The sequence below is a fragment of the Triticum urartu genome, chromosome 6A, assembly GCF_056163025.1.
Source record: "Triticum urartu cultivar PI428250 chromosome 6A, HENAU_Tu73, whole genome shotgun sequence".
Classification (NCBI taxonomy): Eukaryota; Viridiplantae; Streptophyta; class Magnoliopsida; order Poales; family Poaceae; genus Triticum; species Triticum urartu.
In genome coordinates, this window is record NC_141878.1 from 256,582,761 (window position 1) to 256,608,617 (window position 25,857).

Below are 25,857 nucleotides of genomic sequence, written 5' to 3' on the forward strand. Positions count from 1 at the left end.
TAATCCTCCGCCTATTGCTATTCATGTTTATCTGGAGAGCTGAAGATATCCCAGAAGATTCAAGTTTCTATTCGTAATCCTTTCAAGCTATTTCTAGGTCTTACCTTATTCAAGCCATTTAACTCAACCGGTGCAATCTCTCTTTTAAAATCATTCAACGATGTTTCTTTTGAGTGGGCCCTAACCCACAAGTCTTTTCCCAAGATCTTATCTGACTCTTCTAATTTTCCCGGAGCTATCCTCAAATTCTTTCAAAGTTGACATAAGAATGAATTATCATCAGTCATATGTGTTTCTCCAAGATCTTTCAAATTCTTTTCATTGTTGGTTCAACCTTTCTAATTTTCATCCCGGAGTATCTCAACAATTCATGGTGGTGTTTCTCATCGTCATTCTCAACATTTGAAGACCGAAGAAGAGTTTTTCCTCCAAATCTTATCCGTTCTCTCAGAGATGCATAGTTCAAGCTTGATGCCATCCTCTCATAATTGTTTTCGATTGTGAGAATTCTTTTCACCCATCCGGCGAAATTCAACAGTCTTTCAGATTGATTCTCCATAGCCCATCATCTTAAGAATTATTCATTCCATCTTTTAGCTCCCTTTCTCCAAATCTTATCGGTGCATCGTTCAAATATCCTCTAATCAGTTCATGATCTCTTCGTTCTCATGTATCTAAATCCCAGCAAGTATCTTCATTCATTTTCCAATTCTTCCCGGTGAATTGTGCCTTTGCTACTTTCATTTTCAATTCTTACAGTGGTTCGTTCAAGATTTCTCTGCCTTCGTTATCATATCAATTCATTCGTTCTTTCCAAATCCTACCGGTGGTTTGTTGAAGACCTTCCCAAGTTTGTGCTATATCTCTCTTAATCCTTTTTCAACGAGAATAAGTAGTATGCCAAATCCGTTGTTTGTCATCAATTTAAATTGGTGAATGATACGCATAACGTAATTCTTAATATTGTTTCATCCAAGTGATCTAATTTCTTCTTTCCGGAGTGGTTCATCATATCACATTCTCGGTTCGAGATGCTTTATCTTTTCTTTCCGGAGTTCCAAGTTTTATGCTTTATCTCGTCGCAAAGCTCCATCTAATCATTGCGAGGCTTCAATCTTATTATTTTCATCCTTCACTTCTTTTTGATCATTCTGTTATTACCGGAGTTCTTCATGGAGGCTACATGGTGTTTCATCAAGGATTCCTTTCATTCTTCAATTGTTCTTCAAGATCTCTCTCGAAGTTATGATCCGCCAAGCTATACTCTAAATTAAACATGGTGTTCAACACATGTCTTGTTTTGAGGAGTTCAAGCATTCTTCATCTTTCATTCCGAAGTACAATTCTTCCTACCTTATCTTTTGAGGTGGTGTTATGTCATTGTTGATAATTTTCCTTCATGTTTCATGATTCACAAGTTTTCAAGAGTGACATATCTAAATCCATCATTTTCTCTTCGTTCAAGACATCTTTTCAATCCATCAATCTCTTCATTGGAGTTATATTGGGTTATATTTCACCTAAAGCTTTCCCTAAGGATTGTTACTATTTATGGTGCTTGTAAATGACCCAAGTTCTTAATTTATCCTCCCAATGAAATAAGTTTCTCGTCTCCTTGTTCATATCAATCCAATCTTTTGTTTTTCGTTAGTGGCAGAATTTCACCTCATAGTTTTGAGATGTTTTCCATAAGCCCACAACAAGCTTACTCTTTTCGTTGTTGGTTTTCCAACAACTCCGTTCAACCAATTCTTCATAAGCATGCTCTTTCAATTTTATTTGCGAGAGTTGTCATTCGTCTTCTCCGTTCTTTTTCTTTCCAACCATCTAGTTTTCCAATCATTTGTTCCGGAGGCATGGTAACATTTCTCTCTTCGTCCCATCATCTCGTTTTGCCAAGATCATGCTCTTTCCTTTGCCTATCCACTCAACCGGAGTGTCGTGTCCTACATTCAAGTTCTTCCCATTCTGTCAAGTTTTACCTCCCTTCTCAACTGGACTGCTGTCTGAAATCTTTCTTACCCATTGTGTCATTCTGTCAATAGTTCTGGAGGCAATGTGTTGTTTATTTCATCAAGTATCCGCTCATCTTGTCAAGTTCATGTTGAATTCTTTTCATTTACAGTCGGAGTGGTGCCCAAATTACATCATTCTTATTCCTTCCCTATCTTGTTTAACCAGAGTGTTGTGTCTATCATTCCTCTTCTAACCGGAGTCTCATCCAAGAGCTTTCTTTTGCCAAGTTCATATTCTATGCTTTCCATTTCCAACCGTAGTGTTGTCATAATTGATCTTTATCGTTCATTGTACATCTCATTTCAACCAGAGTGCTTGCATGTATGTCCAGTGCCTCATTTTCTTATGTCTTCCAACCTACAAGGTTCTCGTAATGTTCCTTGTTCCTCTTTTCTAACAGAGTGTTCGCAATCTCGTTCATCTTCGTTGTATTCTTTTCTCAAAATGTTTTACTTCTCAAGGTTCTCTGGTTTCACTCGTTTGTCAAATAAGCAACTTAGTTTACCTCTCATCTTCCTTTTCTGATTTTCTTCGGTGCCATCCTAGATCTCGGGACGAGATCCTCTTGTAGTGGTGGAGTGTTGTGATGCCCCGAGACCATTGCGCCAGGTGTCTTTCAATTATTTGCTGATGTTGCCTTGTCTTTCGCTTGCATGTTGAATCTTGCCATGTCATCATGTGCATTGCATCATCATGTTTTCAAACTTGCATTTGTCCGGGTTCCCCAGTACTCTCCATCGTCCATTCTGAACCCAAACACACTTGCACGCGCCCGCAGCATGTCCAAAATATTATTTTATAAGTGGCCGGAAAATGATCTCGGAATGGGTCGAAAGTTGGTGTGCAGTCTTATTGTAGTGTAGATATACCGCATGCCAAGTTTCATCTCATTCGGAGTCCGTTTGATGCCCCAACGGATAATTATAGCGGCATTATAGTCGGTCAACCGTCGGATGTTTTCGTTCTCCGGAAACGATTGCCGCGTTGCATTGCTTCTCTCTCTTCCCAGCCCAACCACACACTTGACCTCGTTTGCTTAACCCCTCTTTGCATAGTGCATCGACCCCTCGCGCGTGTCCGAAACATACCCGAATCCGCCCCGAGCAGTCATGACCGATGGGTCCGGATCATCCCCAAACATCTATAAAACATCTTCGGTTTCTTCTTTGACTCCCCTAAGCTATTTATTCTCGATCGTCCGATTAAAATCGGAGGGACCAAATACCCCCTAACATAATCCCACCTGCTATATAACCAACTTAACCCTAGTCCTAACCCGTCCCCTCCACCTATTCCCGTGTCCGCCGCCCCACTGTTCTCTCGGGATCCTTCCCCGATCTAGACAGCCAGTCCCCTCCTTCCTAATTTTCAGTGCCGGCCAATCCCCACCAAAATCAAACCAACCAACAGCAGCGCTCGATCTCCCTCATCCCCAGTCACACTCGATCCCCCTCCTGCTCTGCCTAGAGCACATGATCCAAGGAGAGGAAATCCTCCTCGCACGCCCGAAGAGTAGTTTCCTCTGGAGATCCTCCTGTACGCTCCCTCTGCTAGGCCCCTTCGTCGTTTCGCCGCCACCAACAAGCTCCGGTGAGCAACGGGCCAACCACACCTCCTTCCCTGCCCTCTCCCTCTCTCTGCACCTGATGCTCCTAACCCCGTCGCATCTTCGTCCAGGAGCGCCGACGTCCACAACTGCAGCCCTTGAGCATCCATCTCCCGCGGCCAGCCGGGCCTCCCCGCTGCCACGCCGCTCCGGTGACCACCTCCAGCAAGAGCCTCCATGGCGCCTGCCGTTTTGAGCTCCAAGCCCCGGACGTCAAGTCCCCGTCCTTCGCCATCACGAAGGTCGACCGAGGAGCACCAAGCCACCATCCCAAGGACAAGTTGTTGTCTTGTCTCCGTTGCGCCTCGACCACCTGATCCCGCCGACCATCCTCGGATCTGTCCGTTTTTGCCATTCCAAACCACCGCCGGGGCTCCTCCTTGTCGCCGATGAGATGCCCTGTCGCTCCTGCATTTTCCCCTGCACCTTCCCTGCCTCACATCTCCCTCTCTCTTGGCCTCCCAATGCAGCACCCGGAGGATGCCAAGCTGCCGAGGCACCTTCCCAACACCCTGCTTCACCTGGATCCGGATGAGTCTGTGCCTCCCCTGCCGCCGGTGCCGCCAAGTCTTGCCGCTGCTTGCTCTGTCAAAGACGACCAGCACCCGTCTGAGCGAGCGGCATCGTTGGCCGCTTCAGTACACACGACGCCCACGCGCCCATGCCTGGCCTCATCTCGCTCGTCCGGCCCAGCCACGTCGTCCTTCTGCTCCCTTCTCCACTAACGGGCCAAGGCCCATGGTGAGGCCACCCCAGCGATCCTCCTTTTTTTATTTTTCCTCTCCTGGGCTTCCTGTCCAGATTTGGCCCGTGTTACATTTTTTTCCTCTAGGGTTTTTGCTAATAATCCAGGAGTCTTTAGCTTTATAGAAAAGTCCCCCTAGTTCATACATTTAATAACTCACAAATGGTGCATTGGATTAAAATGATTTATATATGAAATATGACTAGAATTTCATCTAGTTTCATTATATCCAACTTTCATGCATGTTTAAAATGCTTAAAATGATGTTTGATTAAATTTGCTCATATAGCATGCTAAAATGGTTTATGTCATAACTAAACAACCGTAGCTCCAATTTTAATAAACTTTATATGTAAATGGGGTAGAAAAATTCCTAGTTTAACATGTTGCACTCATCTTGCATGTTTAGCTACTCTAAAATATGGTATAGGGTAGAACAGTACCAAATCCATAAATTGCATATGAGGGTTTTCCGGACTTGTTGCTTGTTGTTCCGGCCTCATTTAAACTTGACTTGATAGGTAGTTTTATTATGCTTCACCTCTTTCCATGTTTAACAACATTTAATATTGTTGGGTAGATAAATGGGAGAGAACTAAATAAGTCATGTGGTGTTTCGCCAATACGCAACTCGTTGCATTTTGAGCTCCACTTAATTTGTAGTATTGTTTGTGCACTTTGCCATGCCATGCCCCATTAAACCGGACATGCATCATACTTGGATGTGCATCATGCATGCTTATGTGATGGTTGTTTAATATGTTGTTTGCTTCTTTCTGGGTTGCTTCTCTCGTTAGCTTCGGTTTCGGAGTTGTGAGGATCCGTTCGACTATGTCCGTTTGTCTTCCTCATGGACTCGTTCTTCTTCCTTGCGGGATCTCAGGCAAGATGACCATACCCTCGAAATCACTTCTATCTTTACTTGCTAGTTGTTCGCTCTATCGCTATGTCGTGCTACCTACCACTTAGTATATCATGCCTCCCATATTGCCATGTCAAGCGTCTAACCCACCATCCTAGCAAACCGTTTTTGGCTATGTTACCGCTTTTGCTCAGCCCCTCTTATAGCGTTGCTAGTTGCAGGTGAAGTTGAAGTTTGTTCCATGTTGGAACATAGATATGTTGGGATATCACAATATGTCTTATTTAATTAATGCATCTATATACTTGGTAAAGGGTGGAAGGCTCGGCCTTATGCTTCGTGTTTTGTTCCACTCTTGCCGCCCTAGTTTCCGTCATACCGATGTTATGTTCCTTGATTTTGCGTTCCTTACGTGGTTGGGTGTTATGGGTGTCGGATTTCGGGTTCCGGCAGACCCTTGAGGTTCGAACACTGGGGTGCATGCGGAGATTTTGCCTCCTGCCTACCTGCACTCCTCCGCCTTGCTAGGATCTAAACTAAGGAAAGAACAACACAAGAGACGCAGGGTTTATACTGGTTCGGGCCACCGTTGTGGTGTAACACCCTACTTGAGTGTGTGGTGTGGTGGATTGCCTCTTGGGCTGATGATGATGAACAATACAAGGAAGAACAGCCTCGCGAGGGTCTGTTCTTGGCTGGGGCGATGAACTGCTGGGAGGAGCTCAGTCACCCTTCTGTCTCTCTCTACCTGATCTTCTCTATCCTTCAATCCCTCTCTTTTCTTCCAACCCCCCAGCTCTCTTTGCTCTATGGGTGGCTGGTCCTATTTATAGAGGCCCTGGTCCTCTTCCCAAATATCGAGCGGGAAGGGAGCCAACAATGGCGGGCTAATTTGAAGGGGGACAGCTAGTACTAGCTACCCTGACAAAAGTAGTCTTCGCCTGCACAAAGCTCTGGTGATGACGCCGTCTTGGGCTCCACGGTGACCTCCGTCTCGTAGTCCTCCTGGTCTTGGTCTCATTGCACCGAAATGGCAACCTTTGCCTGATGCCTCGGTACTCCGCGGCTGCGCTTTCCCCCTTTGCACCAAAGAGGAAGGGAGGACACTGCGCGGGCTGGCACCCGCCTGGCGCCCCCGGTCGTCATGGCTTGCGTCACGGGCACCTCGTGAGGTACCCCGCCTTGATCTCTCCGCCTCCTCGTGAGCCAGCCTGAGGAGGCCGCGCCTGAGGAAGCTTCGCGTCGTCCGCCCCGCGAGGCTTGGCTCCTCACGAGGGTCTTGGGTTGTGTTGGTGAAGATGGGCCGCGCTGGGCCCCCCTTTGAGCCATGCCGCAGGCCACAGGCAGGCAAGTCTAGGGACCCCCGTTCCCAGAACACCGACAGTAGCCCTCGGGCCCAAGTCGCGCCCGGACTTGGCCGTGCAGGGAGGCAGAAGGGCAAGAGCGAAGCGCTGCGGGCCCTAACAGCCTGCGGCCTTGGGCGCCGCGTGGTGGTTGATTGGACGTGGGCGCCCTAGCAACCGCGCGAGTTGATAAAGGAGCGGCATCCACCTAGGCTTTGCTTCTTGCTTTCCCCGGTTGCTGCTCAGATCCCCTTTCGTGCGCCTCTCCTTCCTCCAAAATTTCCAGATCCACTCCGACTGTGTGACCTAGGAAGCCATGGCGCCTCGTTAGCCCCCGGCCGTAGCTTGGTACTCGTCTGCCCTGGACCCGCCGAACGTGTCGGAGTCGAGCCTTGCCCGGTTGCGCCGGATGGTGAGGGCATGGGGCATCAACGGGGCGATGGTGTTTAAAGCTGGCTCTGCCACCCCTGAGGGTCAAGGGAGCACCTTCTATCCGCTCTTCGTAAGTGCCATTGCTGCTGGCCTGGTGCCTCCCTTCTCCGAGTTCTTCTTCTCTGTCCTCCACCACTATAAGCTACAAGCCCTGCATCTCCACCCCAACTCCATCCTTCTCCTGGTAATCTTCGCCTATTACTGCGAGGCTCACGTAGCGGTGCAGCCCTCAGTGGCCTTGCTGCGCCACTACTTCTACCTCCGAACCTCTCGTGGTACTGCTTCCGCGTGCGCGAGCTTCGTCGCGTACGGTGGCTCCATTGCCATTTCGAACCCCGGGAATAGGATTGAGGGCTTCAGGAGCAAGTGGGTCTTGGTGGATGCTGGGCGCATCCACCCTCGGCTGATCTTGCCCACGGAGCAGCCCACGAGCTCCAGCGATTGGGGTCGAGCGGAGCTCACGGACCCCCGCGCGAAGCTGATGTTGGAGAAGATGGACGCGGATCTGAGGCCGGCCAATATGGCGGCGGCGAAGCTGACCGGCGCGTCGCTGCTGAGGGAATTCCTGGAGCACCAGCTGGCTCCGCTTCGGCAGTACTCACTTCCGATGTGGAGGCCCCGTCCGAGCCCCGCGGCCTTAGCCGACGGAGATCTGCCTGCGGTCCTCCAATCTCTGGTCGGGGGCGATGTGGCGAGGTTGGCGACAAAGACGACGACGAGGACAACGACGAGCAGGACGGCGGGAGCTCGCCCCCGATCCCGAAGAAGGACAGGACTGGGCTGATCTCCCGCGGGTCTGCTCCGGCCCTGGGGCGGACCGCAGACGCACCTTCCGCCTCCAAGCTTCCCGAGGTTGACCCTTCCAGCCGGCTTTCAGGCTTCAAATTTGGCCGGAGGCCGCCTGAGCTCACTGGCGACGACCCGTAAGCATTTGATTCTTGTCTTTATCTCTTGCTCTGCTTCTGAGGCTTGACGTCCGCATCTCTTGGATAGGCTGGCGCCCGCTGCAAAGAAGCCGAAGGGGGCTCCCGAGGTTCCATCCATGGCAGCGCTTCTGCCCGCGAAGGAGGGTGACCGCGACGCACAGGCTTCTCCTGCCCGGTCGTCCTTGCGAGGCCTGGCTGAGTCGGCTGGGGCGAGCTCAGCCCCCACGGCCCAAGTGGCTCCCGAGGTGCTCTTGCCTGCCGCCGCCACTACAGCTGTCGGGGCGCGGCAGACTCCGCCTCAGGATGTTGTGGCCGCGCTGCCGCCTTCTCCTCCCACTCCACCGGCTGCTGTCTCTCCGACTCCTTCTGCCATTCTAGATCATGCTGTTGCTGAGCTGGACCGAATGCGTCAGGATCTTCATCGCGCCGACCCCCGCTTGGTGGCCGGGCGCTTGGAGCTGGCTTCAGGATGGGTTCGCTCCGATGCTTCGATTCGGGCGGCGCTGGTCCAGGCCTCAACGGAATGCGACGAGGAGAAGCAGGCCATCCTTGAGGCGAAGACTGCTCGTGACGCAGCCCTGGGGGAGGTGGTCGACGTCCGTGGTCGTTGCAAGGTGCTGGAGGGCGAACTGCAAGATTTGCAAGACCAGCTCGCGAACGAGGTCCGCCTTCGCCAAGAGCAGGAAGAAGGCATGAAGGCTCGCGAGGCGGCTCTCAAGGAGAGGGAGGTCAAGCTCAAGAAACGCCGCGACCGCCTAGGCGCGCTGGAGTAGGAGTTGGGGCGAGGAAGGCCAAGCTGGACGACGAGGCCCTGGTTCTTGCCGAGGACCGCGTGGCCTTCGCGGAGATGGAGGTGAGGGCTCGCCCCTCACTGAGGACGCTTTACGACAGCGGCCTGGAGAGCCCATTGGCTGGCGCCGAGGACGGCCCCGCCAAGCTGCTTCCCTTCCTGGTTCACGCTCTTGAAGATGTCACCCTTGGCCTTGGCCCCGCGGCCGAGGCCGAGGCGCGTGTCCTGTCTTCTGCAGCAATGACGCGGGTCCTCACCCACATCTACCTTCGCGATCCCGGTGTTGACCTCGACAGCCTGCTGGAGCCAGTGAGCGGCGAGCGTGCCGCTGCCGCTGCCGAGGCCGTGAAGGGTCGCGCAGAGGCCCCGTTGGGGAAGTTCTGGGCCTTCAGCACCAAGCCGAAGCAAGGCGCTGCCGACCCCACCGCTCCGTGAGGTGTACCCAATCCGCGCTGCTCCATCGCCAACAAGTGACTCCATCGCGGCTCCTGTCCTGCCTTTAATTCCTGCACATGTATCATGCCTCGGGGAGGCATTTAAACTTGCGTTTGGCATCGAGATAACAGTGTGGACTGTAATATTTTCTTTTGAACTTCTTGAAATTTGCGCCTTTCCTTCCTACTTGCTTATGTTCTACGCCGGCAGAGCCTGGCCCCGCGCATGCCTCACCCAGCGTTGGTCCCGACCGGAAACCAGGACGGGGCCAAGGAGTGAGGGGCCACGTGACAAGTTATGCTCCTGAGTCGCGATGCTCAGGAGTCCCCCTTGGCGCACGAACAGCAAATAGGGAGGTGTGATGCGGTTGGATCTACCGTTCTACATCTGCAGAGCCCGGCCGCGCGCGTGCCTCACCCAACGTTGGTCCCGACTGGAAACCAGGACGGGGCCATGGAGTGAGGAGCGACGTGACCAGTTAGGCTCCTGAGTCGCGATGCTTAGGAGTCCCCCTTGACGCTCAAACGGCCTGCGTACCTTGGCTCTGCTCGGGGAGAGACGCGCGGCGAACCAGTCCCAGGGGGGGGGACCTGGCTGGGCGGCGTGCGTCTGGGTGCGACCCAGGCGCAGCCCCCGTGCCCAGCCCCCTCGCATGGCACTCCCGAGGGGAGGCGTTATGATGAGGCTAGACACTGAGCTCTGGGCTCCCTAAGGTTGGTGCGGCCCGGGGGCCACCCTCAGTTGTTTATCACCAGCGCGGAGCATAGCGCTACCGTGTGTGTACGGGCATAGCCGCTCCTCGGCAGTGTCGTCAGCCAGCGCGGAGCATGGTGCTTCCACCGGTACGTGGGAGGGGGCCCCCCTCCGGGAGGAGCCCCCGGGGCATGTACAGCCCCGCCCTGACACGTGGCTGGCACGGTAGGGCCTGGCGAGGTGTATCTGGGCACCCGTGAGCCAGCGCGGGACTCACAGGGCCCTACCTCTAGGTGGGTTGCGCCTGGCACTGGGCCTTATCTTGTGATGTGTCCCTGCAAATTTGGTTAGATGTCGGCACTCTACGTCCTCGGGTCCCGGCCCTCGAGCTGGTCTCAGCCGTCGCTGGTATGCCAGGTCGCGATGCCATGGACAAGGCCAGAGGGTGAGGGCTGGAGAGCCAGTAAGAGCCTTGAGTCGCGATGCTCAGGTACCCCCCCTTTAACGTGCAAGTGGTCGGCATGGAGAAGAAGAGGTGCCGTGGACCGGCATCAAATAATCAAGCATGGTGGGTCTAATGCATAATCAGAAATAAACGCAAATGGGATACATGCCGTTGGGCCTGGCCCGAGCGGCTCGGGGAACATGCAGCCTGAGGGGCACCCCCAACAGGGTAAGCTAACAACATGGAATAAAAAAAGGGATACACGCCGCAGGGACGGACCCACGCGGCCTGGGAATAATGCAGCCCTGGGGGGGCGCTCCCAGCTGGAAATAAAAATCGAAAGATGTCACCTGATGATGTTGAGGACGAAGGAGCGTTGATGTAGCAGGCTCGGTGGGCTGCGGGAGCCGATCCTCACGAGCCCCCAGGCCCAGGGGCCTCGGGAAGCTCCAGAGGCGCTGGCGGCTCCTCACGGGCCATCTCCATCCCTGCCAGGGCCGTGGAACGCCTGGCCTCTCGTGCCCCCGTGATACCCCTCATGAGGCGCTGGTACATGTCAGCCGCGTTCGGCAAGCCACAAGGCATGCGAACGTAGATGTGGGGTGGGCCTCCGCAGCGCCCCACTCGCGAGGGACAGAGGCGCTCCAGAGAGGCGACTCGGTTGAGCCCTGGTATGTCGATGCAGATGCGCAGCCCACCATCCTCGCCTGGATGGGGAGCCACTGCTGGTAGGCGGCGGCCGCCTTTCATGACTCTTGACTCCTGTAGCTCCTGAATGGCCTTGCTGACGAACTCCTGAGGGTCTGGGTCTCCTTGCCTTGCTCCTTCTTGAGGGAAACGTGCTTCGAAACACGCCTCCATGTGGTTCCCAAGCGCCTCCCTCGTGACCCTAGCTAGGTCGGTGGCCCTCCAGGGGAGAGCCCCCGAGCCCTGCCTGAGGAGGGCGCCGGGCGCGCTTTCCTATGCGATGGAAGGAGGTTCCCCCTGGGCAGGCGCGGGCCCAGAGGGGCCTGCCTCCTGAGTGGTCGGGCCGGACGATGTCTTCTTCTTCTTAGGGGCGGTCTCGGGAGGCCTCCTGCTTCCACGATCCGGGTCTTCCAGTGACGCGGCCTGAAAGGCTCGTTCCAGGGAACACACCGCGTCCTTCTCTTCACATGGCACCGTGATGACTCCGCCGCTTCCTGGCATCTTGAGGATGTTGTAGCCGTGGTGAGTTACGGCCATGAACTTGGCCAGCGCTGGGTACCCACGGATGGCGTTGTACGGCAGGCGAATGTGAGCGACGTCGAAGTCGATGAGCTCGGTGCGGTAGTTGTCGCGTGCCCCGAAGGTGACAGGGAGGTGGACCTGCCCAATCGGGACCGTGGAGCCGTCGGTGATACCGGAGAAAGGCTTGGTTGGCTGAAGCTGGCTGTAGGGCACTTGGAGGTTGTTGAATGTCTCCATGGACAGGACGTTGAGCCCTGCCCCGCCATCAATGAGGGTCTTGGTGACCACCACGTTGCTGACGATCGGGGAGCAAAGCATCGGGAGAACTCTGGCTGTAGCTGCACACTTGAGCTGATCTGCTGAGCTGAACGTGATGGCGCACGTCGACCACCTGAGAGGGCGCGTGGCTTTGAGCCTGGGGAGGACTGCGTTCACTTCGCGGGTGAACTACTTGAAGATGCGCTGAGAGGCTGGGGCTTGTGCCGCGCCCAAGATGCAGGCGATCGCACGCGGCTCCTGGAAGCCCCCAGCCCCCTCGTCCTGGTGGCGGTCCTCATTTCTCCTTGGCTGCGGCGGCAGCGGTGGGAGGCCTGCGTTGCCTTGCGGGCGATCCTCGCGCGGCTGATCCCTCCAGTCTCCCTCGCGAGGTTGTTCCCTCCAGCCTCCCTCGCAAGGTGGGTCTTGCCAGCGATCCTCGCGAGGTTGATCGCGCCACCCTTGGCGCGGGCCACGGTCTTCCCAGCGTCCTGCGTTCCTTCCTCCTCCTCGGCCGTAGCCCCGGTCACTGCGGTCAGGGCGACGGCCGATCCTTCCTTCTCGCACGGCTCGGAGCTCTTGACATTCGTTGGTTCTGTGGGTGTGGAGGTCGTGGTACACACAGTACCGGCTGCCCTTGGAAGGTTCGGGCTGATCTCTGCCCCGCTTGGTGTCTGGTTCTGCCGCGAGCATGGCAGCCCCCTTGCGCTTCACATCCTTGGCCTTGGGCTTCTTCTCTTCTGGGTCTGCGGCAGGAAGCTCGAGGAGGGAGAGACGCCCTTCCTCGGCCCTGGCGCACTTGGTTGCTAGGTTGAACAGTTCCAAGGAAGTGCACAGGTCTTCATGCATCGCCAGCTCCTCCTTCATCTTGACGCCGCGCACGCCGTCGGAGAAGGCCGAGATGATGGCCTCCTCAGTCACCTTGGGAATCTTGAGGCGCGCGTTGTTGAAGCGCTGGATGTACTTCTGCAGGGTATCCCCGGGCTGTTGCTTGATGCGGTGCATGTCGCTCACGGCGGGTGGCCGGTCGTGAGTGCCTTGGAAGTTGGCGATGAAGCGGGTGCGCATCTCGTCCCAGGAGGAGATTGTGCCTGGAGCCAGGTTCAGGAGCCAGGTGTGGGCCCCGTCCTTGAGTGCCATGGGGAACCAGTTCGCCATGACCTTCTCGTCTCCGTTGGCAGCTTCGATGCCCAGCTCGTAGAGATGAACTCCGCAGGGTCAGCCGTGCCATCGTAGCGAGGAGGCAAGTCTGGCTTGAACTTGCCGGGCCACGCGACGCTGCGTAGCTCGGCGGTGAAGGCGCGGTAGCCTGCTGTGGCCACGGGAGGCCTTGGATGACGGGGAGCTTGGTCTTGCATGTCCCCACACAATGCAGCTGGGAGCGGCACGGGGTCTTGACGCGCGGGAGCAGGAGCATGGTCGCGATGTTCTGGAGCAGGGAGCGCCCGGGAAGCTTCTTGCGGGCGAGGGACTTCTTGACAGCTCTGCTCTTGCTGCGCTGGCGCCTGGCGGAGCGGGTTCCGCCCAGGGGCCACGCGCCTTGGAGCCATGGCGCCTTCCTGAGGAGGAGGCAGCCGGGGCGCCGCCGGAGCTTCATTGCCCGCGCGGGGCGGGGTGCGGTGCAGCGGAACGGACGGCGCAGGAGAGCCCCCTGTGGTGCGGAGGAGCTCGGCGACGCGGTCGAGCCATTCTTCGTAGACGTCATCGACGGGACGGTAGCACAGGAGCTTGTTCGCCACGATGAGTGCAGCCCGAGCCTCCATGGGCGCGCGGAGCGCGCGGGACGAAGAACCAGCTGGGGTGAGCGAGGGAGTCGCGGTGCGGTCGTCTTGCCGCACGGACGGATGCTGGGACGATGCTTGCTACTCGTCCCCCGCCGGGCCGGTGGCGGCGTTGACAGCAGGTGACGGGGAACGGCGAGGACGTCCGCCGACAGGGGCCGTCTGGGCGACGTGGGAAGCGAGCGCGGCCCGACGCTCGGCGCGGGCCCGACAAGTGTCAGACATGGGCGTGATGGTCGGAGGAGAATGGGGTGGTGGAAGACGAATCCCGGCGCACCCCTACCTGGCGCGCCAAATGTCGGATTTCGGGTTCCGGCAGACCCTTGAGGTTCAAACCTTGGGGTGCGCGTGGAGATTTCGCCTCTTGCCTACCTGCACTCCTCCGCCTTGCTAGGATCTAAACTAAGGAAAGAACAACACAAGAGACGCAGGGTTTATACTGGTTCGGGCCACCGTTGTGGTGTAACACCCTACTCCAGTGTGTGGTGTGGTGGACTGCCTCTTGGGCTGATGATGATGAACAATACAAGGAAGAACAGCCTCGCGAGGGTCTGTTCTTGGCTGGGGCGATGAACTGCTGGGAGGAGCTCAGTCACCCTTATCTCTCTCTCTACCTGATCTTCTCTATCCTTCGATCCCTCTCTTTTCTTCCAACCCCCCAGCTCTCTTTGCTCTGTGGGTGGCTGGTCCTATTTATAGAGGCCCTGGTCCTCTTCCCAAATATCGAGCGGGAAGGGAGCCAACAATGGTGGGCTAATTTGAAGGGGGACAGCTAGTACTAGCTACCCTGACAAAAGTAGTCTTCTCCTGCACAAAGCTCTGGTGATGACGCCGTCTTGGGCTCCACGGTGACCTCCATATCGTAGTCCTCCTGGTCTTGGTCTCGTTGCACCGAAATGGCAACCTTTGCCTGATGCCTCGGTACTCCGTGGCTGCGCTTGCCCCCTTTGCACCAAAGAGGAAGGGAGGACACTGCGCTGGCTGGCACCCGCCTGGCGCCCCCGGTCGTCATGGCTTGCGTCACGGGCACCTCGTGAGGTACCCCGCCTTGATCTCTCCGCCTCCTCGTGAGCCAGCCTGACGAGGCCGCGCCTGAGGAAGCTCCACGTCGTCCGCCCCGCGAGGCTTGGCTCCTCACGAGGGTCTTGGGTTGTGTTGGTGAAGATGGGCCACGCTGGGCCCCCCTTTGAGCCACGCCGCAGGCCGTAGGCAGGCAAGTCTGGGGACCTCTGTTCCCAGAACGCCGACAATGGGAACCCCTTGACAGTTAGCTTTGAATAAAACTCCTCCAGCAAGGCCCAACCTTGGTTTTACATTTGCCTAACAACCTATACCTTTCCCTTGGGAGTAATTAACCTGAGGGCCATCTTTATTTTAACCCCCCGGGCCAGTGCTTCTCTAAGTGTTGGTCCGAACTAAGTAGACTGCAGGGCCACCTCGGGGAAACTTGAGGTTTGGTTTTACTCGTTGGATGTCTCATCCGGTGCTGCCCTGAGAATGAGATATGTGTAGCTCCTATCGGGATTGTCGGCACATCGGGCGGCTTTGCTGGTCTTGTTTTACCACTTTCGAAATGTCTTGTAACCGGGATTTCGAGACTGATCGGGTCTTTTCGGGAGAAGGAATATCCTTCGTTGACCGTGAGAGCTTGTGATGGGCTAAGTTGGGACACCCTTGCAGGGTTTAAACATTCGAGAGATGTGCCCGCGGTTATGTAGCAGATTGGAATTTGTTAATATCCGGTTGTAGAGAACTTGACACTTGACTTAATTAAAATGCATCAACCGCGTGTGTAGCCGTGATGGTCTCTTTTCGGCGGAGTCTGAGAAGTGAACATGGTTCTTGTGTTATGATTGTGCGTAAGTAGTTTCAGGATCACTTCTTGATCACTCCTAGCTTACGACCATTGCGTTGCTTGTTTTCTCGCTCTTATTTGCGTATGTTAGCCACCATATATGCTTAGTGCTTGCTGCAGCTCCACCTCATTACCTTATCCTACCCATAAGCTTAAATAGTCTTGATCTCGCGGGTGTGAGATTGCTGAGTCCTCGTGACTCACAGATACTTCCGAACAGTTGCAGGTGCCGATGATACCATTGCAGGTGACGCAACCAAGCTCAAGTGGGAGCTCGATGAAGATCTTGGTCGTTGTTATCTTTCGTTTCCTGTTGATCAATAGTGGAGCTCAATTGGGACGATCGGGGATCTAGCATTTGGGGTTGTCTTCTTTTATTTTGGTCCGTAGTCGGACCTTGATTGTATTGTGGATGATGTATTGTTAACTTGTTAATTGTGTGAGGTGGCGATTGTAAGCCAACTCTTTATCCCTTTCTCATTCAGTACATGGGATTGTGTGAAGATTACCCCACTTGCGACTAAACCACCATGTGGTTATGCCTCTAAGTCGTGCCTTGACACATGGGAGATATAGCCGCATCGTGGGCGTTACAGATCCATAAAGTAAGTTGTCATCGGTGCAAAAAGCAATGAAAATTGCTCCTAAATATGTATGATCTTTTATTGTAAGGGAAAATAAGCGTTGTACGAACTTATGATGGTAAAGAAATAAAAGTGACGAAATGCATAATAAAGGTTGGTATCACAAAGGACAATACAACGTGACGTTCCTTTGCATTAAGGGTTTGCACATCCAAAATTAAAAAGTGCATGACAACCTCTGCATCCCTCTGCGAAGGGCCTATCTTTTACATTCATGTATTTAATTTTATGTAAGATTCGATAGTTTTCCTTCTTATTTCAACCTCAATTATTCTTTAGTTGGCAAGCATCTTGTGGTGGGGAAATATCCAAGCATATATTGCCATTCAAATATATTTGATCATGAATTATTATTGTTGACAATTATCTATATGATAAGTTGGGAGGCAAAACATTAAGCCCCTATCTTTCTCTGTGCTATTTGTCCTAAAAATATGCTTTGAGTGTTAGCAATCATCCAAGATTATATTATAGTTGAGTATGTGGAATTTGCTAAATCAAGGCTCTTACATAGACCCTTCCTGAAAATATGATGAATTGCAATTGTTGGCTGACTGAAACATAGTTTGTTAGTTTTCAAGAAAGTTTATAGTCTATACTTCAACATGTGAATAACTTGCTACTTTATCATGAGAAGTTTAATGAGATGAGCTACTATTTATGATATATAAATGATGCTAGAAAAGTGTCTGGGACTATCATTGATCAAACTTATGCACTATGCTAGCATTCACACTTCATAAATTATTTCTTTTATCATTTACCTACTCGAGGACGAGCAGGAATTAAGCTTGGGGATGCTGATACCTCTCCAACGTATCTATAATTTATGAAGTATGCATGTCCTATTTACAACAATTTTATATGGTTTTCATATGATTTGATTAGAACTAACCCGGACTGACGCTGTTTTCAGTAGAACTACCATGGTGTCATTTTTTTGTGCAGAAATAAAAGTTCTCGGAACGGGATGAAAATTTATGGTGATTTTTTGTGGACCAAAAGAGACCCCCGAAGCATTGGAGTTGGTCAAGAGGAGTTTCGAGGCAATGGCAAGGTAGGGGGCGCACCCTACCCCCTGAGAGGGTGCTCCAGTCTTGCCGCTGCCTCGTGGACCCGCTTGATGTGAGACCGACGCCAAAAATTTCTATAAATACCAAAACCCCAGAAAGAAACCTAGATCGGAAGGTCCACCGTCGCAAGCCTCTGTAGCCACGTAAAATCAATCTAGGCCCTCTCCGGCACCTTGCCGGAGGGGGCCATCATCGCAGGAGGCCATGGAGGAGGAATCTGGAGGGGGGCATCATCACCATGGAGGCCAAGGACCAGAGGCAGAACCTCTCCCCATCTTAGGGGGAGGCCATGGTGGAGGAAGCACAAGGGGAGACCCTCTCCCCACTCTCTCGGTGGCGCCGGAGTGCCGCTGGGGGAACCATTGCAGCGGTGATCGTCTTCATCAACATCACCATCTTCATCACCTTCCAAATCTCTTTTAAGTGGTCCACTCTCCCGCACCCCACTGTAATCCCCTACTTGAACATGGTTCTTTATGCCACATATTATGATCCAATGATGTGTTGCCATCCTATGATGTTTTGAGTTGATTTCTTTTGTCTTTTCGGTTGACTGATGATCGAGATTGGTTTGAGTTGTATGTTTTTTTGGTGTTGTCCTATGGTGCCTTCCGTGCCGCGCACACGTGAAGGATTCCTGCTATAGGGTGTTGCAATACGTTCATTTCGCTTATAGTGGTTTGCTAGAGTGACTAAAGCTTAAACCTGAGTAAGGGGGTTGTTTCATATGGGATAAAGGGACTTGATAATTTAATGCTATGGTTGGGTTTTAACTTAATGATCTTTAGTAGTTGCAGATGCTTGCTAGAGTTCCAATCATAAGTGCATATGATCCAAGTAGAGAAAGTATGCTAGCCTATGACTCCCTCATATAAAGTTGCAATAATGATTACCAATCTTGTTAACAATTACCTAGGATAATTCCGCACACCGATCCATCATTGTTCCACACTTGCTATTTATAATATATAGTAATATGTTCTAACTTTATGTTAACATCACCTATTTTTATATTTTACTCCTCTGATATGATGCAAAGCTATCCTCTTCATACCCACAATGTAGTTTTATTTCTCGTTTCTAGATGGAAGCAACATTCGATGTACGAAGATTCGTATCAGTGGCAGATAGAACTTGAGAGAATATTGATCTTACCTTTAGCTCCTTCTGGGTTCGACACTCCATACTTATCACTTCCACCTTTAGGAATTGCTACAATGTTTCCTTGCACTTGGGGATTATCACCCTTCACCTCACCCGAGGAGACAACAGCCGCATCGCTCATATCCGAGGCCTCATGACTCCCTGAACCCCTCGCCCTACGCCGGAGTAGAAGCAACACCAGGGACCCCTCACGCCCTTCTCCTTCCCCGCTCTCTCTCTCTCTCAGTTTTCCTTCCCCTGTTTCATCTCTCAATTCTCTTTGTGTCCTCTCTTTCTTCAGGCAACATTAGTTCTCGTGGGAGCCATCGCGTCGTCCTGCCATCACTCTGGTGTCCTGCAACCGGATCCATCAAGTTCGTGACCCCGCTGGACCTCCTTCCCCTCGTTCATGCTGCCACCAAGCCTGCTTTGTGCCGCCGTCCCGCCATGGATGACGCGATATTGACCTCCTCCACCCGCACCATGATGGCCTCCTCCTCCAGCATGTGGCTCCCGTCGATGAGCACCTCGAGCCACCCACGCCCCGTTATATCTTCCTTCCAATTTCCCCATCACTCATCCTCCCTGTTTTCTCGCAAGTGTCCGCCTTGGCCTTCAAGTTTCCACCACCACCGTTCATCTTCGTCGGCGACCACCAAGCCCTCGCCAAGTCCCTCACCCGCGTGCCCAGGCCGACCCTCCTCCACCTCATCCCGGCGAGATCTGGACAGATCCCTGCCTCCTCTACCACCCCTCGCCGGAGCCCCGCTGCCTTGGCCGCCTCTGTTCGTCCGCAACGAGCACGCATGCACGCATTGACCGCACCCCCTCCACCTCCTCATACGATCCAACCAACATGGACAAGCACCAAGGCCCAACCCCGCATCGTGCTCAAGCCCAACATCACCGACCTAGGCCTTAGCCCGTGGTGAGCAGCCCAGTCAATCCATTCGGCCAGATACATTTTTTTCCACGGGACGAATTATCCATTTATCTGGAGAATTACAGATTGGTAGAAAAACCCTCCATGTTTACACATTTAATATCTCACAAACCATGCATTGGATTAAAATGTTTTATATATGTAAAATGGTTAGAATTTCATCTAGTTTCATAATTTGTAACTTTCATCCATGTTAAAAATGTTTAAATGTGCTGTTTGAATTAATTTGCTTAAATGTCATGTTAAAATGGTTTATTTCATAACTAATTAACTGTAGCTCCGAATTAATGAAACTTTATATGTAAACGGTTTGGAAAAATGCATAGTTTAACATGGTGCAATTATTTTGCATGTTTAACAACTCTAAAGTATGATTTAGGGCAGAACAATAGCAAATTCGAAATATGCATCTGGGGTTTTCCGGAATTGTTGCTTATTATTTCCAACCCCATTTAAAATGCCTAGATGATGTAGTTATTTATGCTTCACCTCTTGCCATGTTAACCAACTTTTAATATTGTTGGGTCAATAAACAGGAGCAAACTAAGTAATTGAATGTGGTGTTTCGTCAATATGCGACTCATTGCATATTGAGCTCCACTTAATTTGTAGTATTTGATTTTTGCACTTTTCTATGCCATGCCTATTTAAATCGGACACACATCATACTTGATTGTGCATCATGACATGTTTATGATATGCATGTTTACCATGTTGTTTCCTTCTTTCCGTTTGTGCTTCTTCTTGATAGTTGTGGTTACGTTGCGATTGTGAGGATTGGTTCGACTATGTTGGTTCGTCTATTTCATGGATTCGGTCTTCTCCCAGGTGGTAGTTTAGGCAAGTTGACCGTTACCTTGGATACCACTACTATCTTTGCTTTGCTAGTTGTCTCGATGCTATCGCCATGTCACGCTACCTACCACTTGTTTATCAAGCCTTCCATATGCCATGATAACCCTCTAACCTTTTCCACCATTCCAACAAATTGTTGTTTGGCTATGTTACCGCGTTGCTCAGCCCCTCTTATAGCGTTGCTAGTTGCAGGTGCAGTTGCAGCTTGTTCCATGTTTGGACATGGAAATCATGGGATATCACAATATCTCTTATTTAATTAATGCATCTATATACTTGGTAAAGGGTGTAAGGCTCGGCCGTTTGCCTGGTGTTTTGTTCCTCTCTTGACGCCCTAGTTTCCGTCATACCGGTGTTATGTTCCTTGATTTTGCGTTCCTAACATGGTCAGGATTTATGAGACCCCCTTGATAGTTTTCTTTGAATAAAACTCTTCCAACAAGGCCCAACATTGGTTTTACCATTTGCCTAATAATAACTAAAACTTGCATCGGGACCGGCTAGCACCAGAGGCCTCTTAATTAACAACCCGGGCCAGTGCTCCTCATGAGTGTTGGTCCAAAATGGGCATACTGCGGGGCCACCACAGGGCAACTCGAGGATTGGTTTTACTTGTAGAATGACCTATCCGATCATGGCCTGAGACAAGATACGCGCGGCTCCTATCGGGGTGTCGGCACGTCGAGAGGTCTTACTGGTTTTGTTTTACCATCATCAAAATGTCTTATGAACCGGGATTCCGAGCTTTATCGGGTTGTTCTGGCATGGAGGATTTTCCTCTGCGTATCATGAGAGGTTGTGATGGACTAAGTTTGGACACCCCTGCAGGGTTTAATCTTTTCAAGAGGCGTGCCCGTGGTTATGTGGCAGATGGGAAATCCTTTCCATACCCATTAAGCTTTGCTAGTCTTGATACCCATGTTAATGGGATTGATGAGTCCTTGTGGCTCATGGATTACTACAACAATAGGTGCAAGTATAGGTAATGGTTGCTTGGTTGCTTGTTTTGGAGTTATTCTGCTTCTTCTTCTTCTATCAAGGGATAGGTTCCGAGTCAGGAGCCTAGGATTAGCAGGGTGCATGTCGTTCTTCTTTTTTGTTTGATTTCATCCATAGTCGGATCCTGCTCTTCTATATGATGATTGCTATGTATTGATGAACTATTGTATTCATGTTGTAGCTTGTCGCGAGTGTAAACCTTTATCTTGTATTCTCATATATTCAGTAAATGGTATGTTGTAATGATATCCACCTTGCTATGCGCTCGAAATGAAATTGTGCCCCAATCATGAATTCATCACGTGATTGAGATAGAATCGCATCTTGGGCGCTACACACCATCACCACCACCGCCACCAACACCACCATCGTCCTCTCGGCCGCCACCATCACCATCACCACCACCACCACAACCCTCTCGGTCTCCACTACCACCACCATTCCGAAGATAGCTTTCCACTTGGATCAAGATCTTCCCACGAGTGAGCTCCCAATACTTTCTTGTGTTCTCATCTATTGTGGTTGTATTCATGAACATGATAGCATGATCTTCGGCTTTCTTGGTATCATGAAATATCTCCTCCTCAAGTGCAAGTCTACACTCCTTCTCTCTCAACTTTCTCTCCTCCAACGTCAACTTGGCCTTCCATTTTCCATCCTCCAAGAACTTGACTCATTCCATATTGACATCTTCTCCTCTTTGTGTTCGGCCGCCAACACCTTCTTGGCCTCAATCATGGCAAAAAGTTCTTCTTTGTATGTGCCATTGTACACATTTATCTTCTTTCTTTATTTTGCAATTTTGTTCCCTTCCGGTCTATTATTAGCCTCTTCATCAACCTCTTCATCCTCTTCAATGGATATGCTCAACCTTGATCTTTTGGATTGGTCTCTTTTAGAAGTTAGCATGTCAGCTTCATCAACAGCTTCATTACCATGGCACCCAACAGGAAGGGCACCACAATAGTTGGTCCCTCTTTGGACCCACTTCTTGTTCTTGTAGAGCTCTTTGTAGCAATGATGCGATGCGAAGGGCTTGTGGCCGAACTTGTTGTTCCCATGCTTGAATAGTTCTTGGATGTAGGGGCCATACTCAGCCACTTGCACACCGCTCAGTGGTGCATGATTCACTTGGTTGATGCAACCAGACCATCGGTTGCATTGGTCATGAATGTGCTCCAATAATGCCCATGAGAACCTTGTGTATGGCTTGATTATGCCTCCATGAAGTTGTTGTAGTACTGCGTAATTCTCTCCCAAAACATAGGCTTGGTTTAATCTATTACAATCATTGCAGCCATGGAGATGTTCATCCAAGCGTAGTAAATAGCAACATCTTCGGCTTGATTGTAGTTGGCAGTGCATGATGTTGACGACCGCGTGCTTGCTTCGGTCACCACCATGACTTCATCTTCATCGACCATTGTTGGTGTATTAATAATTGGGTCCTTAATACCCCGGACTTATGCACAGGAAGTAGCAGCCTTCCCGACAGTAAGGCTTGTCGGAGGATAACTAAAGCCAAACTCATGATCAGATTACATGAAGCAAAGAAAATCTCAGAAGGCAGATATCAGAAATGCTGAAGATACAGCTCAAAGACCTGGAAAGACCCTTGCCGGGGAGAGCCTTCCAAGGATCAAGTCCGGCAGGCTCCGAGCCCGGCAAGAATCCCACTACCTAGCCACCGCTCCACCTCATCGACCAGGTTGTCACTTGTCAATTAGGTGTGGAGGGGGCAGGCAGTTATGTGAGACTTGTGTGGGCACGTGGCAGCTCACCGCAGAAGATACAACTTTAGTGACACCCATCCAAATGATGTGTCAAAGGAATAGAAGGTAGATGTGTGAATGACATAGAAGGAGAGATCAACCTTGCCGGTGATCTGCATCCACAAGACACCTGACGGTGCATTAAATGCATTTGTCCTAACCCGTCAGAGTTAGATATTTGGCACTGTAGCCACTATCTACAGTGTGTTTCTACCATTTTGCCATTGTGGTAACCCCTTGGTCAATAAAAGGAGGCCCATGGCTACCTTAATAAAGGTCGAAACCCTGTTCATTTCCACGCGTAGATGCACCTCCCGAGCACCTTGCCGGACATGCGCTCCTTGTAACTAGATGCATACACATTGAATACACAAAGCAGGAGTAGGATTTCACGCCTCACAGGGGCCCAAACCTAGGTAAACCTCATGTATTTCCTCCTGATTCTGCTCTTTGTGCTTGTCGATCCCTCCAGTCGAACCACAAAGGGATCACCGTGATCCCATAAATGGTTGTACACACGACATCTTTGGCACACCGGGTAGGGGGGTCGCTTGTGCGAACCAGAATTAGAAGTTAGCATGTCAGCTTCATCAACAGCTTCATTACCATGGCACCCAACAGGAAGGGCACCACAACAGTTGGTCCCTCTTCATCTAAGTTGCAGACAGGCGATGACACATGCGGTGACGGGAGTGGCGGAGGCCAAGAACAACCTCTGTGGCATTCTGGCGATCACAGCCAGACGTGCGGCGTCGTCCGCAACGACAACAACCCACATGCTACCAGGTCCAAGGATAGGGTTGTACCCCCTGCCAGAGGCACGACGAACTCCAGGGACACCATGGCACACTCCAAGAAACCCACACCAGCGCTCACGCCGCAACCATCTCAAGCCTCATGCGGCTAGCAGCGCCACGACATCGGTGGCTCCAAGCGTCCCCATGGCAATGGTCATGCGGATCATCCTCAAGATACGCAAGGCCAACATGCATGTCATCACGCTGGCGGTAACAGGCCGAGGTCGAAGGTTCGAGACAGGCTACTTCCAGGTTTGTAGGAAGTAAGAACACCTCTCGTTCCGCGCGCCTCTCCATATCGTCCACACCAGAAGAAGCGTTGGTGCGTGCATCGCTACTTCTAGGGTTTCCTCTTGCTGCAGAGAAGATGGGAGAGTGCATAGCTACCATCTAGAGTCTTGTTGGTTTCGCTAATAATGACAAACCGCATAGGGTAGGACCTTCTCAATAGTAGCCCACCTCCCCGGTGTGCGCTGCCGGGCAGAGGACTGGAGGCGGAGCACCCACCATGCAGTCTCCTCCACGACAACAACAACCTCAGCGGCAAGGCCAGCGGGTCAAGGCCCATGATGACGTGTCCATGGCATCATCCAACCCCGCGAGCTCACCGCGACCAGCGCCAAGTTCTACAAGAACGGTGCAAGGAAGATGCCCGTAGAACCACTGAATGTTGACGGGAAGCACGTGGTCAATCTAATAGGCGTGCAGGGTCCGCTGTTGGTGAGCCTGCGGTGGGGAACAATGGCGGCCTACCTTATGAGGTGGGTTGTCCAGCATTACCTGGAAGCCGCGGCAAGTCCAGTGGCCTAGTTCCCGAAACATCAAGCCAGAGGTGGAAAAGTACGATGGAAAGACACATCAATCAGAGTTTCTAAGCATTTATACCATTGCGGTGCAAACTGCTGGAGCTCGTGACGACAAGGTTTTCGCCAACTGACGGATGCGAGGGTCCCTATCTTTTGATGAGATGGTAACTATCGATTTGGTGGAGCCGACTTTGACGATCCGACAACAAACGTGCAATGACGTTGCGCCTTAGCAATCGCTAAACCAACTCCGAGGGGTTATTGACCACGCCGGAGCTTGATCAACCTGACCACGAAGGTCTATTCCTGCAAGCAATCAAAGAACAAGCAAGAATATGGTAAAACAATAGGAATATTGCGAATATGGATGAAGTATTGATGATGGTGGGGATTTGAAAGTAGTCTTGGTCTAGTCGTTGGACACAAACAAAGTACACGAAGTTGCAATGGCTAACTTTTCACTAAACAAATCTCAAGCAAAAAGCTACTAGATTGATCTACTTATATAGGGGTAAGGGTTGGCGGCCAAGGAGGTGGTAGGACGTCCCATGGCAGCCTAAAACTAAGCCAAGGTCATACAAGGCTCATGGGTCCAAGTGGAGGTGATCCAACACCTTTGGACTTGTAGTTTGACTTGGATTCTGGTGCAGCGTAAGATTGTTTCATCAATATCTTAACACTCTGGACGAATTTTAAGGTGAATCTAATTGGGTTGGAAAGTGCATGAAGTCTAATTTCCAAGTAAAAAGAATCACCCAATTCGGAGTCCGTATGAATGAGTATTGACATTTTGAATCAAGTATGTATGTGTAGTCCGAATCTGCGTCCAGAACGTGAGAGACTTGGACTCTATCTTCTCTTGTGTTAAAAGCGATGTGAGAGGACTTTTTGAACAACACCTAAACTTCTATTTTCCCTTATCTTCATATGTAAATTGTACAAATGTCCCATACACCTGCAATTAGACATGGCACAAAAGTCCGTGAAGTATTTTTGTCTTGGATAATATAAATAAATTATTTCATAGTTTGCATTAGAAATCACCTCACAAATATGCATGTATGCAATATTTTTGGTCATATCTAAGGTAGTCATGTCCTCATCGTCCTCCCTTCTTGAAAACAATGTTCAGAAAAAAGTCTTCATTTATTGGGAAAGAATCAATATACTTTTAGTGTCGAATCGGGATTCACTAAGACAGAAATAAAGCATTGGGTCGAACTCTTCTTTGGTGTTAAGGTGGTAGCTCTGAATAGCCATCGGCTACCTGGAAAAGGTAGAAGAATAGGACCTATTCTGGGCCATACAATGCATTACAGACGTATGATCATTACCCTTCAACCGGGTTATTCTATTCCACTTCTAGATAGAGAAAAAAGTAAAGGAGAACACTTAATAATATGGCGAAACATTTATACAAAACACCTATCCC